General features: G+C 44.8%; 1 long non-coding RNA gene across 1 annotated transcript; it reads left to right on the plus strand.

Moving 5' to 3' along the window:
• Positions 1–967: 967 nt before the first annotated feature.
• LOC122187712 lies at positions 968–15,410 on the plus strand. Its single transcript, XR_006181390.1, has 5 exons — positions 968–1,005; positions 10,273–10,541; positions 10,914–11,178; positions 12,457–12,578; positions 13,526–15,410. It is a non-coding gene; the product is annotated as an uncharacterized LOC122187712 (long non-coding RNA).
• Positions 15,411–16,641: the final 1,231 nt, after the last annotated feature.

Genomic DNA, 16,641 nt, shown 5'->3' on the forward strand with positions numbered 1-16,641 from the left:
CAAGCGGGCTTTGCTTGACAGTCAGCTTGTCTGAGACGTGCTTGTTGTTTGGGATTTGCAGTTCCCTGAACTGTACATCAGCTGTGGTGCTGGCAAGCCTGGGATGCTGACTGGTGACTGATGAAGCAGTGAAGGTAATAGCCAAGGCAGGTGGCAGAATTTTAGGGTGGGAAAGCATTTATGATTTAAAATGACAAAATGCATAAAGTACCTATGGCTCTGTATAGATGCTGAAAGAATAAATAACATAAATCAGAGCATCTGGCACTCAGGACTTTTTGTGCAGCCTTAGCCAGCAGTTTGTAGGAAATTGAAACACGATAATTACCATCTCTCAATGGTTGTTAGCAGCGATCATTGTGAAATACGTGTAAACACTGAACTGGAATCTCTGGAAACAGCAGCATATGCAAAATTGGTAGAAAATCACCATGCTCTGGGGATTGGAGTAACTGGAAGGAGACTGGAAGGACTCATGGATCTTAGGACAAGAAGTGGCTGATGCAGGGCTGCTGGCTACCCATGCCAGTTGCTGACAGTGCTGCTGGAGAAGTGACAGCGCATGGAGCCATCTTGTTTCTTGCACTCTGGGGGCTCTGGTGGGGCTGAGTGATGCAATGCTGTTCCCAAATTGCTTGTTGCTGTCCCTTCCTCATCCCTCAGGAAGGCTAGTTGTCAGGAGGCTCTACAGGGTGCTTTGAGGCCCTGGTGATCATATTAGCGACTCCTATTTTTCATAAGCACTAATGAGTTAGTCACAGAGGGCTTTGTATGGGAACTGTTGAATCCCAGCCTGAACCACTGATTGAGCACCTGGGGAAAGGACCTGGTCAGCCCTGGGAGCACAGGTGAAGGCAGTTCAGCTGTGAGACAGGAAGGTTTGGAGCCTGGCTGCACCTCTCTTAGACCTCATTGAAGGGCTGACTGCTAACAGGGAAGGGTTTCTGGTTGGAGATCCCTTCTTGGTGATGTTTTTCCCTGCAAAACTGGAATCTTCTGATACAGGTAAGCAATCTTCTTTGCTTCCTTTATACTACCTTTCTATTGTGTTGATCCTTTGTCATTATGCTTCTGGTGAAACATCTTTTTTCATCATATTTATCTGTCCAATTTCTATTTCAACAGAAATGAACAGTTTATAACTTGGTCTCAATTATTAATTCTTCACCTGTGCACAATGTCTCAAATCTTTTCTTCTCTATTTGTGTATCTTCATGCCATCTTTTTTTTCCCCTAGTCATTGTTAAGTATCAGTTTTTGGATGAAGAGGAAAGCATCATTATTGGGAGCCTTTATTAAGCTCTGCTTTTGATGGATGTTTTTCTATTGTGCAACTTATGAGAAGTTGGAAAGAAAACTTGAATGCTGCTCAACTCAGGCTGAGAAGAAATACTTGTTTTGTTACCTACTTTTTAGGCTAATGAGATTGCACTATATTGTGGAGGACATGGATACCCCTGTGCTTCTCAACTGGTTGTGTCATAGGGTACGATAAAATGCAAAGCTTGTTTCTCTCCAAGTACCATTTTGAGAGCCTCCTGCCTCACAGTACTGATGGCAAATCCGGTGTATGGATGCTGGGTGGGCTGAATTCAGTTGCTGCATGTTCAACTCTTTCAGATTGGCAGCCATAAGGAGCTCAGGTAACATGATTGAAGAGAGGCTGTGGGACAAGGACGTGGTCTTTTGTGGTAGCTAAGTAGGAATGAGAGCACACACCTATGGGTTGGCTCTCTTGTGGTGGAGTTGTGGCCCTTGCTTGCAGATAAGTAGCGTAGCTGAAGAAAGACATCTCATTTGATATTCTTAAGGATGACAGTCGTGGTTGAATCTGGTGAAAGGGCCATATCTCCTTCCTGTACATTGTGACATAATAAACCTTTCCTCCAGACCTGAAAATGCTTCTCAGAACCAAGAAATGATTACTGTATCTCTCAATGTTCTGTGTTGCAGTTCTGAGGAAAGTTCTTTAAAGTATCATGCAAGTAACAGGACTCAAGCTGATGCTTGCAGCTGGAGTCCTTAACAAGAAGCCACAAGTTCACAAAGAAGTAAGGAGAACCAAGCTTTCATCCTGCAGTTTCTTATTTTGGGAGCAGTAGCAGTTAATATCCAGTGTTTCTTAAGCCTTACTTCATGTAGCTGTTGCTGCCTGGGAGTTTACTGCCTGGTTCTACATTCAGTGGCCAGCTGAGAGGCATGAATCTCTAGAGGCTGCTTTGTTCTGCTTCGTTAGGCACGCACCATTGTGTGAGCCAAGAGCAGACCCATTAATTACATCTGCTGAATCAAGCTGGTGGTATCACAAGATCTGACTTAGTAAACAGTCATGTGGGTAACATCTGAGGGAGAACATTGCATTGAATTTGACTCAAGAGTAGAACAAAATTGTTTTTGGAAGGACTTCAAGCCTTAGCTTTTGTAAACAAGCTTAATATTGGATCATCATTTTGTTCAGCTTCAAGTGAAAATGAAAATTAAATCTCAGTTGTCTCTTCCATAGCAGGTTCTGTTGAAACCAGATAGGAGGAATTCCCATTTTCAGACACTGGTGAAAAGCTTTTTGAATTTCTAGATTCATTGGACTCGCTTGTTTCTGTGCTTTTTGTATTTTCTTTGTTTCTTTCTCCAATCATCCCAGCTGAATGCTTACTGACAGGGCAGGGTAGTGCTGTAGAGGCCATCAGAGCCAAGAGCTCTAGGCAGGAGATGTTTTATTCAGCACCAGGCTTCTCCCTGCTTGATTGCATGTAGCAGGGGCTCTGGACAGTGCTGCTGACAGTAGTCAGCAAAACATCACATCTTAAGGCCAAAGTGTGGAGTGCTGCATTTCAGGAAAGGGATCGTGAACTCTCATTGATGTGGACAGATACCAGCTGAGGTGTTATTGTTCCCAGAGCAAGTGAAGTGGCTAAATTTGGGTGGGTTTTCCTGGAGATGGCATAAAATGAGCTTGCTTTGTAGCCACAAGGTGCCAAAGCTTTGAGCTGTGTTCCTAATTGCAGAGTGGCAGAGGCAGGCAAGGCTGAGATTGGAGGCATTTTTATTGTGGCAAAGCAATGCTCTGTTTCTTCATTTTTAATTCAGAAACAACTGTATTGTATTAGCTGAAATTAAAATAAAACAGATGAAAGAAATTGCTCCAGGCATACACCCAGCATGTAAACTTTCAGCCTGAGGCCTGGCAGTGGTATAAATAACTGATGGGGAGCCTTGCACTAGAAAGTGTTGGGCAATTTGGGCAATGAAAGCTCTGATTTTTCAGGTATGTTTAGGTGTATGTGTCTAATGCCCATTGTTTTCCCAAGTTTGTTGCTTGCAGCTGGCATTCTTTATACAGGAACAAGTACTGAAGCACTTTCTTTGCTGGGGAAAAAAAAAATTGAAGTTCTCTATGCTGACAGTTGTGCAACTTGGCCAGAAACACTGGAGCAACTGTTTCTGCTGAGTATGCATCTAAGTTTACTCTGATTTCTGTATTTCATAGAGAATTCTGTTTGTGTTTGGAATTATCATGGACTTCTTGCTCCTTCCCACGCTATTCCCATAGCTTCCATGCAGTTACCAGAAGGTGCTGGTTGCCTTCATGGCTATGTCCGATTTTGCTTCCAGTGGCTGTTGTCAAAAACCAGATGCAGAAACTCACCCTTGTTTTTCAGTGGCAGAATGACATTCTGCATGTGACAGCATGTCCCCAGAGCAGCGCTGGTCCCACTGCTGTCCCCACTTCATGAAGCCACACAGTGCTGAGCAGCCCCAGCAGCACCAGTCTGTCAGTGCTGCTCTGGCACAAAGCTGGGGCTTCCAGTGTCGCCTCTGTGCAAATATTTGTCACTGAAAAATAGTGGAGGACTTTATACTTGTCTGTTCTACTTGAACTGGCTCTCAGCTCTGTTGAATGGGTGTTCCCTCCTTCCAGCAGATGACACCACAGTCACACTGTGAGAAATTATGCAGTTCCTGGCATGAAGTTGGCTGTGTGACTTTATGGAATGAAAACATGAAGTTGCTCTTTGGTGAATCTGTTGAATGCTTTTTTTTTTTTTTTTCCCAGACAAAGCAATTGCCTTCCATGCAAAGTGGTGACAGCATGGTGCTGTCATGTCCCCTCTCCTTATGCTGCAGGGTAGGAAGCTGCAGAGAGTGCTTGCTGGGAAGTGTGGCTGCACTGATCCATGGATACAGCATCTAGATTTAACCTCCATTGAAGCAGCTGTGGTGGCTCAGCAAATTATCTCATCAGCATCAGAAATTGGGGCTACAGTGAGTGTGACCTCGTTGCCTCAGGTGAATGTAAGGAGCAGCAGAAAGCAACGCGTTCACACTGTTAATGGCTTTCATGGTGTGCCCCATGTGCTTTGGCAGTGCATCCTGTGAGATGCTCAAGCTGGCAGCTGCTGCCTGGGGTCCAGTCCTGGCACTGGGCTAAATGGTGGCAATCTGGCTGGCTGAGGTGAAACCACTGCCAAATCTTCGAAGTAGGGAAGGTCAGAATGTAAGCAAGCAGATGGCCAATCAAAATGTGTCTGCTGAGGTCCTTCAGCCTTAATTTACCATTTTTTTTACATGTATCTGTGCCCCAGGTTGTCACCCCTTCAAAGCTGGCTGCTGAGAATCCGTCTTTTCCCATTCTGTAGAAATTTGTGAGATGGATAAGATAAGTGAAGGGTGAGATTTCATGTCTGAGACATGAGGAAAGGACAACCTCTACATCATTGGTTATTGTTAATTGTCTTTAGTGCAATGCTTGCTGACGCCATTTCCAAAATGGTGTTTTGAAATTCTGGTTTTATATTGGAAAATAGTATTATTTCTAATCATTAGGATTGAATATATACATATATTATAGGATGATCGGGCTGTTCAGATTTATTTGGACCTTCCTGCTTTTTCTTGCTTCATTTACAAAGAGAAGCTGTGCACAGCAAAAGGGACAAGAATGCAAACAGGATGTTTGGGTGAGGCAGGGTTAATAACCCAGCTCATGGAGTGAACAAAAGCAACTGGGTTTTTGATCTAGCCATGGCTGATGCAGAGGATGTTCCTACTCCAAATTCAGTCACCATGGAAACAAAACTTCTCTTTAAGCATGCTGTATCTTTGAGCAAGGGGCTTCTTTTTGGCAGACGTGTTTCTGTACCCTTTGTGGATGGTTTGCGGATGATGAATGCTTCTGGAACGAGCTGCTTTCTTCTCTCTCCTCTGAAATGCAATAAGTTTCTTCTGTGCTGAACACCACATTCCCCCTTGAAACAAAGGTTCCACTTTTCAACAGGATTCTAAAATCTCAGGAAGCATAAAATGTCTCTTTTCCTCCGAAGGTTCTAAAAATCAAAAGTGCACGTGGTGCATCGGTAAGAATTTCTATAAAAAGGTGCTCCGACTCTCAGAGGCAGCGCAAGTACCAAGTGATGTGGAAATTGCTATGGTAACTGTTTCTGCATTCCAGAGTAAAAAGTCACATAAAACCTGTGCAGCTGTTGAGCGAGCAGGTGGAAGCTTGCCTAGGGCAGAGCTCACACGCTCCCTCTCTCTGCAGTCCATCATGCTCCTCCAATGGCTTTCCCATCCAGGAGCGCGTGCTGTGGGCGCTGGGTGTGTGGCAGTGCTGGGTGGTGACCAGCAGCTCTTGGTGCTCCTGGTGTGAGGGCTGCTGTGAGCCACAAGCTGCATATGGAGTGTGAACAAAACAAATGAGCAATGCTGAGCACTGCGTGCCTGATAATATGCCGTGTTATGTATATCAGAGCCTGTGTTTTCCCTCTCCAGATGACTTATGAATTGCTTATCTGCATCTTGTGTGAAGAGAACATATTAATTGTTAATGGGAGTAACCACTGAGATACACAGTCCCATCCTTCATGACATAGCCATGGTTCCTGTAAGGGTGGCACTGCTGCCCAATAAACTTCTATGACTTGGTGCACTGTCTGTTGGTTTATTTCTCATGTATTTCTTTTTATTTTGCCATTGAAGTGGGGATGTGCTGTAATGGGACTGTCTATTTCTGGATGGGTTGTCACCAGTTGATGGCAGCTGTGAATGCAGCAAAGAGAATCCCAAAACCTTGTGAAGGTCTTACATGGAGCTTGTAATACTGCAGCTTTTGTTCAACTCAGTATCCATGCTCTGTGAAGAGGAAAGTGTGACCATCAGGATGGGTTTATTCGTTGGATTTTTATTTTTTTTTTTAACCATTCCTAAGGTTTCTTAATGGTTGCACACTCATGAAGACATTAAAGCTGACTTAGTAAATGAGTAGCCAGCAGGCTGAAGGAAAGCACAGAAGGATTTTAATTATTTCCCAGTGATGAGTAGCACCACTTCTGGATGTCTTTTTTTTTTTTTTTTTTTTTCTTCTCTAAATACTGTGTGAAAGTTAGAAGGAAGAGAATCAGTTCTTGATTGATGCAAACAGGTCTTGCATCACAGAGCATGTGAGAGGAGGATCAGTGCTGGTTTTTGAAAAGTCCATTTGGGAAACCCTTTCTCTAGGCCTCTGTGATGCTTCTGAGGTGGTGATAATGTAGGAAACACAACTGGTAGATTTCAGTGGGTCCCTTGCAGCAGGTTCTGGGCAGATTTGTTCTCTTGTGTCTTTGTTTCAAAGAGCACATTCAACAACTTTTCTCATGCGGTTGGTGCACTAAACAATAATACTAATAATTAACAATACTAATAACCCTGCTCTGAGCATAGTTATAAGTTGCCACGTGTATGCATGTTTTACCTCATCCAGAGAATTATTCATGTCTATTACCAGCTTAAGGCTCTGTGAACAACCTCTGCTAACAAGCTGCACTTGTAATGTGTGACATTCTGACTTTTTGTACCAGAATTTTCAGACAATTCTGCAAGCTGAGGACTGGGTGCTTCACAAAGGATGAGAGGCTTGGGGTCACTGACCTCATCACCCACTGTGAATACTTGAGATCAGCTTTGCCTGATCTCGGTCTGGGCTGGAAGATCGGTGTCTGACAAAGCTTAGAGCAACGCTGGTTGTGACAAGGTCCTGCTCTGGACTAACATCTCTGTGGCTGTCCTTGCATGGGCCCTTTAGAAAGAAGCAGATGTTTATCAGTGCTGTCTGGATAACTGCAGGGATGAATTCTGTTCCCCAGCAAAAAGGATATCTGTCTCTTTTTCCAGCACGGTCGTAAAACAAAGCATAATGTAGTTTCCAGAAATTTCACTTACACAGACAGCTTTTCCTTTGGGACCCTGAGAAGTTTCCACCTAGAGCTTTGACCACTCAGCACTGCTGTATTGGCACAAACTTATCACTGAATGATACTGTCCCACATGTTTTCTAGTGAAGAGATTACTCGCTGTCACAGCTAAGGACTTATGCACCTTCTGGGGACATTCGTTGTGTGTCTGTACTGCTGTGAGAAAGAGCTGTGCCTGTTGACAACTTCACAGCGCAGGAAGTTCACAGTAAGGGCTTTGAATGTTATGGGGAATTCAGGAGTCAATCTGTGACTTCTAGATGAGGAAATACATGTCATGTTGAGTGGACAGACAAGTTTGGAGCAGCCTGTTATTGCAGGAAAATCAAGACATGATTGCCTTAAAGAATTTCAGGAACTGTGAGAAACAACAGTGGATGAATGGATGTAACTGCCAGGCTAACATGATTAAGGAAATAGGCTCAAAAGCACTTGGTTTACATAAAGAGCCCTCCTAGAAATGGGAGTGTATGTAGAAATGGGCAGCAGTGCTTGGAGATATCACTGGAAACCAGAAGGTTAAGAGAGGCTTTCAGTAGCTGGAATACCCAAGATACGGAAGAAAAGAGAGATGAGTAAAAACAGAGTGAGTAGAACTTCTGTGCAGTTTGTTTTACTCTTTACCTGTTTAACTAAAATCCTATGCTTGGTGAGCTGGTCTTAGCAGGGAGCATCCACAAGGGACTGCACAGGCACCCCCAGCTAAGTTTTGCTATTTACTTGTCCTGTGTGTCTTCAGGAAGCCAAGGACAAGTAATTCTGCATCATTCCTTCAGCTCCTTGCACATGGGATGTTTGGGTATTTTAGCAGTAGAAATAAGGTTGGAAACTTTCTCTCAGGGTTTGAGTGGCCTACAACATACAAACTAATGTATTTGCCAAGTTGTGGGAATGAGCAAAAGCTGAGAAATACATCATGACTGTGAGGTGACAGAGCACAGCTGCATTAGAAGATGGCAAAAAGGCTCATGGCACCAAAAATTCCTAGAAAGCATCACCCAGAGGCAGTCAGGAGTGCTGCAATGTGTCTTGAAGTATCGTAATAATGGGAGATCTGCTTTTAGAGGAGGAGTTGATTTTTCAGGGCAGTTGGAGATGTCTTCAAGATGGCTTATTTGCTTTGTTTGCAAAACTGGGTTTGTCTGAATGGCTGTCACTTGTTAGAGTAAATATTCAAATGTGTAAAGATGCTAAGAATAAATGAGAGGAAGGCAGACCTCAGCTCAGCCTCTTTGGCTGCAGGCAATGCAGTGCTGTATCAGTGCTGCAAGCTTTATGCCTGGAAGCCAGCGGGGCTTTCAGGAAAGTTATTGATAGAATAATGTGAGGAAAACAACCATAACAACCATGCTCAGCAGCCTAGCTGTTTGTGTATGGAAAATCCCATCAGTACTTAACCTGGCTTTTTTGCACTACTAAGAAATGCTCATCAGGTGATACTATGGTGAAAGAAGTACTACAGGGCCCAAACTGCCTCCAGAGGACAGGTGCCAAGGCACTGTGATTTTACTGCCCAAAGACAGCATGTAGAGCTCTTGTTGCTCTGTGTGACCCTTACAACCAGATTGGTGCTGATCATGCCGATTGCTTCCACAGTTGCATGTTGTCTCCAGGAAAAGGGCTGCCATGAGGGTGAACTACTTTGCCACTGGGTTGTAGGGCTGCTAGCACCTCAGTTCCTCAGAACTCTGCGGCTGTCACTTCATACCAGCCAGGCATAAGCCATTTTTCTCATTGGCCAAAGGTTATACGTGAATTGGAGAATGGACATTTTTTTTTCTGGTGCAGGTTATGAAGAGCTGTCATTTGCAATATATTTGCACAACACTGAGTTTGGCAATGGGAAATAACAGGGTACATGTGGAATTGATTTCCCAAAGCAGTGGAAGCACCTCGTTTCTCCAATGTTTTTACCAGCATTGCGGCATTAAACTGGATTGTACAACAGCTACTGTTTGCTGTGGCTGGTAATTCAGTACACACACAGCCAGCACCAACCAGGCATCAGCTGCGTGCTCTCAGGACTCCACCACAGATGCTGGTGGAAGAAAAACCAGGGAACCATGGCTGGGGCTGCCTGAATCGGTGAGCTGGCACAGAAAATCACAGGCAAGCAGGCACAGAGGGAGCCCACAGCCCTGTGTGCCTCAACAGGGTGACTTGGGGAGATGAAGGAACTTTCACTCTTGGAGGAAGCTCCAAGACTGTAGGTCTCTGCCAATTTAAACACTGAGGTGCAGGTGTGTGAGCAGCCAGTGAAGATCACAGATCTGTAGTAGCTAAAGTTGCCATCTCTCCTGTAGACTTTTAATCCAGAGCTTCTCTTGCGAGCCCTGAGTCCATGCGGACCATAAGCAGGGCTTCGTGTGGCCTGGAGGGCTCTCTGGATTGTGTGTGCATGTCAGCCTTTCCTTGGTTTCCAGAGCAAATTCAGAGATTTCTCCATCCTGAAGTGTTGCTGGAGGCTGAAGGTGGATGTTTGTGGCACAAGTGCAACGTGTCTCTGGGGTGGTGTGACAGGTCCAGCTCCCAGGCAGGATGGGGGTCCGTGTCTAGGCTGTGCCAGGCAGGGCTCAGCATGTCAGGTCTCAGCCAACGCTGCCCCACTCTGACAGGAAGGTTCCTCTTATGGGTCAGTTTGCTGGAAGGCATTTCTTCTTTTGCTTAATGTCTCCAGCTTTTCTCTAATCTGCAAGCCGAGAAACTAACTGAACTTCCAGGCTCTTAATGGGAGTGCAGAACATCCTGAAAATAATTGCTGCAAACAGAATTAATCTCACGCTGCCTGCAGAACACCCCTGAAGGATTGCCTCCTGAGTGCTTGGAGTTAGATAAGAAATAAGCTCTCTTTAGTGATGTGTGTGCTTTCTAAATAAACTCCTTCTAAATGGACTTGCTGCTTAAATCTGTTTATTTACTGTGGCACGTTGTACAGATTGTGTTTTAAGGAGCTCAGCAACCAACATCAGAGCTTCTACGTAAGTAAGATCTGAGGAAAAATAGGAGTGGGATTTCAAATATCCTATTAATCTTTTCACTTTAGGTCTGAGCCAGCTTCAAATTGCACCAAACTGTTGCCAAGTGTGAGCAAGCCGCCATCCAAGTAGAGAAGGTTTGGCAGACTTGAGCCGGGGGCTTTGTTTGCTTCAGGACTCTTCAAGCCTGAGGGAGTTTGCCTCTTGGTCACCACTCTGCCGGAGCCGCACCACGCTCCATGGCAGCAGTGTGCCAGCTGCCCCAGCTGCATGTACTGAAGAGATGCTTCTGCTTTTTGCATTTCTTTGCTTGTGTTTTTCATCTGCATGTACAGAGGTAGCTGTTTAATGTTTTTTTTCATGGGGAGCTCAGAGTAAGCTGTGGGTTAATCCTGTGTATGCATGCAGTGCAGCCTCTGCCAGCCACTGGAGGACCCATGATTTAACACTGTGCTGAGTCTTTATCAAGATAACAGCTACAGAGTTTTGCTCTTTTTGAGTCAAATTCTGCCACCATCCGTTGATGGTGAATCTGAGTTCCTTGTCCTGGTCTTTTGTGACATGAAGCCAGAGGAAATGAGAAACATATGCCATTGACCCATGGGACAGTATGAGAAGCTCCTGTGTAACGGGGGATGCAGCTGGTGTGCAGTCTCAAACCCTGTCTCTGCTGATACAAAGTCATTTTTGCTTTGCCTTTTCCTTCTAGAGATGTGGATGGAGTAGGAAGCTCATCAAGGCTGATAGGGCATGAAGCTGCTCTGCTTTGGGGAATGAAAGCAGGAGCTCTCCAGATGTATTCCTGAGGTCCTGCAGGGGGAAGGCAGTTCGTGTGTTACCTCAGTCCAGTGTGTTACCAGCTCAAGCTCTGCATGCAGTAACACTGGAAAGCAGGGGAGACTGGCTTCTCTCATCTTCTGCATGCGTAAATCTGGATATCTGCTGCACACTGGCTAATCTCAACAAGATTTCAGGTATGAGCCTGGAAGTTACTTGGCTGTGATCTGAGTGTTGACATACATCTGAGAATACCTGCTTGCTGTGAAGCACTTACTGTTTCTGGAGGCTTTGGTGTGGTGTGTGTTCAGATCTCTTACAGAGACCAAGGATGGAACACGGAAATTTTTGTAGTTTCAGCGGTCCTTGTTCTTCCACCTCTGTATCCTGCCTTTCCAATGAGTTCTACCATAGTGGCTATAGGCTGCTTGGGGACAGAGTGGGTGAAGAATTCCATGAATATGCTTATATCCTCATTAGATGCAATTTTTTTTGTTTAGATTTTGAAGCCTTTTACTGACTGAAAAGCAGGTTTCAGTCTCTTCACTTTGGCTAGACTCTAACATCCCACTGCTCTCAGACTGGCTGCTAACTTGGCAAAGTTAAAGTGCTAAAAGCATCTGCGTGGTTGGTGCCTGCATGCCTTTTCTTTCCTTTAGTCTCTTCTTGATTTCAAGGTGATTCAGATTTCTTCAGAACAGAGCGAACTTGCATAGCAGGATAACACCTTTTCCAGGAAGGTATTGTGTACTCCTCCAGCACCATGACTTGCACTTTATCACAAGGATGCAGCGCCAGCTTCCTGCTCTGTACCTGCTAATACTCTTAGATGCCTCTGGATGCTTTTTTCTCCCACCTTTCCCCCCCCCAGGTCTTGGCACAGGAGGTTGCTATTTTTGGATTTTTCTGCCTCCTGAGTATGCATTGGAAAAGTAAATGTGACAACAGATTCTGGGGACAAGGAGATATATTCTTCCATCTAGAGCTTTCCTACTTTTTATGGCTCCCTACAGGTTCTTACTTTTGACATTTCTCTTCCTTTCCACTCACAAGCTTAGTTGAATTTATTCTCTGAAGTCAAGCAAGGCAGCAGCATCTCTGGTGCCTGTAGTTTATATAGAAATCTCAAATGCCGCTTATCTGTGTCTCCAAAATGAGGTCTTTGGCCCTTTGCATCCTTGTGAAGAGAATGAAGACTTCACTGCCTTGAAACCTGTCTGGACACTTGGCAAAACTAGGCCTGGATTTCAGCTAAGATAGAAGCGTAGCCTTTGCAGCAGCAGATGCCATTCTGATGCACTCCTGCATGAAATGTCACTGTGTTGGCACAGCAAAAGGCATATTGCTTCCTTGTAGACCAGACAGTGAGGACAGCATTTCTGGCTGGGTACCGTAAGAAGCAAATCCATGGTTTATGTTCTTTGTGTCTGGGTCACCTGTCTGCCTTTTCTCAAGCCAATCTGTTTGCCTGGCAGAGCTGTACTGAGGTTTGTCTGCTTGCAGAGTCAGAGCCAAGTGAGGATTAGATGGATGGTCTGCCGAGGGCTTCTTCCATGAGAATGCCTTCCACCAGTGCTACATCCTAACACCTGCTGAGGTAAGAGATTCTGCTCCCAGAGCATCCCTGTTGGAAGGAAGCCCTCCTGTAGAGCAGTTTCACCTTGGGAGAAATAGAGAGCGAGCCTGAAAAGAAACCCAGAAGTAAAGTGTAAGATTGCTGGAGGCAGCAGTGAAAGCTGCATCCGTTTTTGGGAGAAAGGAATGGCAACAGCATGTTGTTGAGCAGCAAGTGTCTAATAAGAGTTGAACGTGTCCTTTTCTCCCACTTGCTTTTCAACTTCCTGCTGCTCAAATGTGTACTGATACCCTTGTTTCTCTTTCCATCCTTGGGAGAAAAAACAAAGCCAAACAGACTAATAAGTACCTGTAGCGAAGCCGTCCCTTAGGCTCAGACTTGCTCTCCTGGAGTTTTTGGACAGCCATGTGCATCCTCTATGGGTGCTGCAGCCTTGCTTCTGGGCTTGGAACAGTGAAAATGAGATGCAGTCGAGGAGATGCACAGCCTGATTCTGTGATTTATCTATCTCCTTCACAGTGCAAATTGTACACTTCCTCTCTGCTGCTTCTAAGGAAGACAAATGCATCTTTTTGGTTGGTTTTGTAAGCTGGAGACTTTAGGAAATGTGTTTTTGTTTTGCTTGGAGGTAACTAAAAATTGTTACATTAGTTTTAAGTCCATTGCTGAATAATAAGTGCCTGGAGATTTGCTCTTTGTCTAGCAGATTGGTTCCTGATGCAGTTTTTAAAATGACCAAAACATAAGACCCTGAGAGCAAGAATTTGCAGAGAAAAGATTAAATATAAATGTATATATTTACAAGAGAATGGGATCACCTTTCACTTCATGTATTCTCCTTAACAGTATTTGGGTCAAAAATGTCCCAGAATTTGGATTATCACAAGTACCTGCATTCCCTCAACAGCACTTTCAAGGGCAAACGTCTTCTGAAGTGCAGAATAACAAGTCTTGCCCCTTTCTTTCAGAACAGATCTTGTGCCAGACTGTGAAATGCTCACTTGCACCGCTCCTGCTTGCTCCACCCATCCAGCAGCCTGGAATGAGATTTTCCAAGTAAAGCATCACAAAGCCTGCACCTGGGATACAAAGCTCTACAAAACGCACATCCCTTGTGCTGTGGTTTGGACCTTTCATTGGAGATCTTGCTGTGACATTTGATTGGGCCTTAAGTACTGAGATGCCAGAACTCTTCCAACCCACCCTGTATATAATTATGCTGTGTTATGCTTCTGACCGCTGGGCTCTGTGGGGTGCCCAAGGATCCTTTTCCATGGCAATTTTACATTTCTGTAATGTCACCACCTATGAAATGTTTCTTTTATGTGATGCACGGGGCTGATGTTTGGAGAGAAGTATACAGAAGTAGCTGCTAGGCAGTTGCAGTTTTAGAACAGTTCCTTCGTAAAAGAATGCTTTTTTTAAAATGCTTGTTCTAAAGTGGATCTGATCTTGCAAGCTAAGGAAGAGACTTGCTTCTGAAGCAGAAAGGGAAACAAACAGGTAGGTAAGAAGTTAATGAAGAAGCACACACAAACTTGCACAACTCCAGCAAGCACGTAATGAGAGCATTACGCTGACATCATAAAAACACTGACAAAAGGCATGGTTTGGTCTTAGAGGAAACACAGGTCAGCTAAGTGCTGAGATGGGCCTCAAGCAGTGGGGATGTTTGGAAATCCAAATCTGCAGCTCTTCTGATTGTGAGGAAATGCCTCTTCTGTGCATACAGTTGTTAATGGCAAGGATCTGTGCTGAGCAGAATGTTTTCCCATTCTTCACTGCTGCAGCCCTTGATCCTGGGGCTTTCTGGGGTTCTGATGTTAGCACAAATGTCCACAGTTGTTCCCAATTACGTGGGTTTATATTTACTCACATCTTTCTGATCCTTCAGAAAAATTCTAACAGCAATTTAAATGTTTATGGCACAATTAGTGTGCTTAAACTGTTGCCTTGCTTTTCTGTTGTATCTAGATATAACACGTACTGTAAGCAGCAGACTGTGCTGTTGGCATTTTGTTTGAATTGGTGTGATAGTCTCTTGCAGTTCTGACAGTAATGAGTGGCTCTGGGTTATCTTCCCTATGTGCAACAAAGTGCAACTGAGAGCCGTGTCCTTTCCAAATCAAACCTGGGGGACTAATGTGTAATAAGAGCATAAAAATCAAAAGCAACTGCCGTATCCTGGGAGCAGCACAATCCACATTCTCTTCAAACAAAAGGATCCCTTCAGCTGCTATAGGTCTGATGAAATGGGGCTTGGGACTTTTTAAGATTGGAGCAGGGATGTTTGCTGCCGATGGGCTGCTGGTGGTCCCCAGAGGAGCTGGTGGCTGGGCCCCATTTAGAGAAGGTTGCACAGGGCAGTGCTTTGGCAGCTGCAGGAAGCCTTGCTAAAGGGAACGGCTGCCAAGAGCTGCGCAGCTCCAGGGATGTGACGTGTCAACAGGGGCTCCCCAGGTGCTATGACTGTTTGTGTGAGAAACCTGGCAGTAAAGGAAAGGGATGGAGAGAGACTGGTGACTTCTGTCTTCCAGCCCAAATGGAAGCAGGGCCTCAGACTGCCAACAGAATGTCCTGCTGCCAAATGGAGCTCAGAGGAGAATTAAAGCTAGGTCTTGGTGGTTTGTAATCACAGAAGATCTCACAATGGCTTCTGACAGTGTGCTGCTCTAACCTCAGTGTCCTGGCTGCTTTCCAGCTGCTGTAATTACCGTCTGTCTTCTGTGCCCCTTCCTTCTAGCACCCTGTAGTTTCAATTAGATTTGGTGTTCTTCACTTCTCTCCAGACTTGTGTATGCGCCTGTGTTCTCCCTACAGAGAAAACCTCCAAACCCACTATAGTATTTTAATCCTGGCATCATTTGTTTTACATTGTGGTTCTGTTATCTAATTAGTATTATCATGTCTGTGTACCCGATGCAGCCTGCCTAGAACTGGGACCTGCAGCTTTGTACAGAGTCCATTTATTAACTTTCCAAACTCTGAACCAAAATCTTTTAACAATACACTATTTGCTTAAGGAGAGGAATGTAGTTGAACTCTAGGAGAGAAGGCCAGCCCATAGCTTATGAATAACAGAGTTGCGCGTTAACCTGTTTCCTCTGTTTGGTATTCAGAGGTATGTGATGAGTGTTGGTTTTCTGGTAATGGAGAAAAGTGGACAGGAGGCAAATGCTCTATAGGACTTCAGGTGCTTTCCTTCCCTCCAGCCCTCTTTCCTGCTCCTCTTCAGAACCCCAAGATGAGAAGGTTGTTTCGTTATCCACGTAGTGCTGATGCTCTCTTTCCCCTTGCAGAGAGCTGTGAGCCCCTCTGCTGCCTGCTGGATGGTTGTGCAGCCCCACAGGCCACACTGAGCTTGGAAGGAGGAGGTGCAAGATGACACACATAAGTTCTGAGCTCTGCAGGAGATTGGAGTGTGGAAGCTGACTGTCCCCAGCTATGCAAAAAACATGCCGGTTTGGGATCAGTCTCCACCTTGAGAGAAGATGGAGAAAAGCACAGCCTTTACCCTGCAGAGTGCAGCATGTACTGTGTTGCAGAATGCTCTTTGTTTTGATAAAAGCCTATGGAAACACTGGAATAAAACCATTAGGAGGCTGTGATTGCTTCCTCTCTTGCTGCCTGTTGCAGGTGTAATGAAGGAAGAGTGGTCCTTTGGGTAACTTTTGGCTCTGGAGGTACTGTCAGGCTGTGATACCCATTAACTCAATTAAAAAAAAATGAGCATGGAGCGAATCTTGAGCTGTTCAGGTGCCAGTGATGGCGTGCACTTACTCAGATCTGCTTTGTATGGTTTTTCAGTGCCTTAGCAGCTCTTGAGCACAACTGTATGAGCAACTTGGCTACTGCATGCTCAGTGCAGGCGGGAGGAGACTTCTGCTTCACAATAGCTAAACAAGTCAAGGTCTTAAGAAAAAGTTATTTCTTAGCTCTCAGCAAGGCTGCAGGTAGTGCAGACAGTACTGAGGAAAGCAGTAGAATTGCACTGGCAAAAAATTCGTACTTGGAATTTGAGACAGTATCAATGAGAACTTCATTTGAGAGTGAGAGAACAGGCATGAGCCAGAGAACAAAGTCA

Source organism: Lagopus leucura, unplaced genomic scaffold, assembly GCF_019238085.1.
Source record: "Lagopus leucura isolate 7727_CA_CO unplaced genomic scaffold, USGS_WTPT01 Super-Scaffold_100050, whole genome shotgun sequence".
Taxonomy (NCBI): Eukaryota; Metazoa; Chordata; class Aves; order Galliformes; family Phasianidae; genus Lagopus; species Lagopus leucura.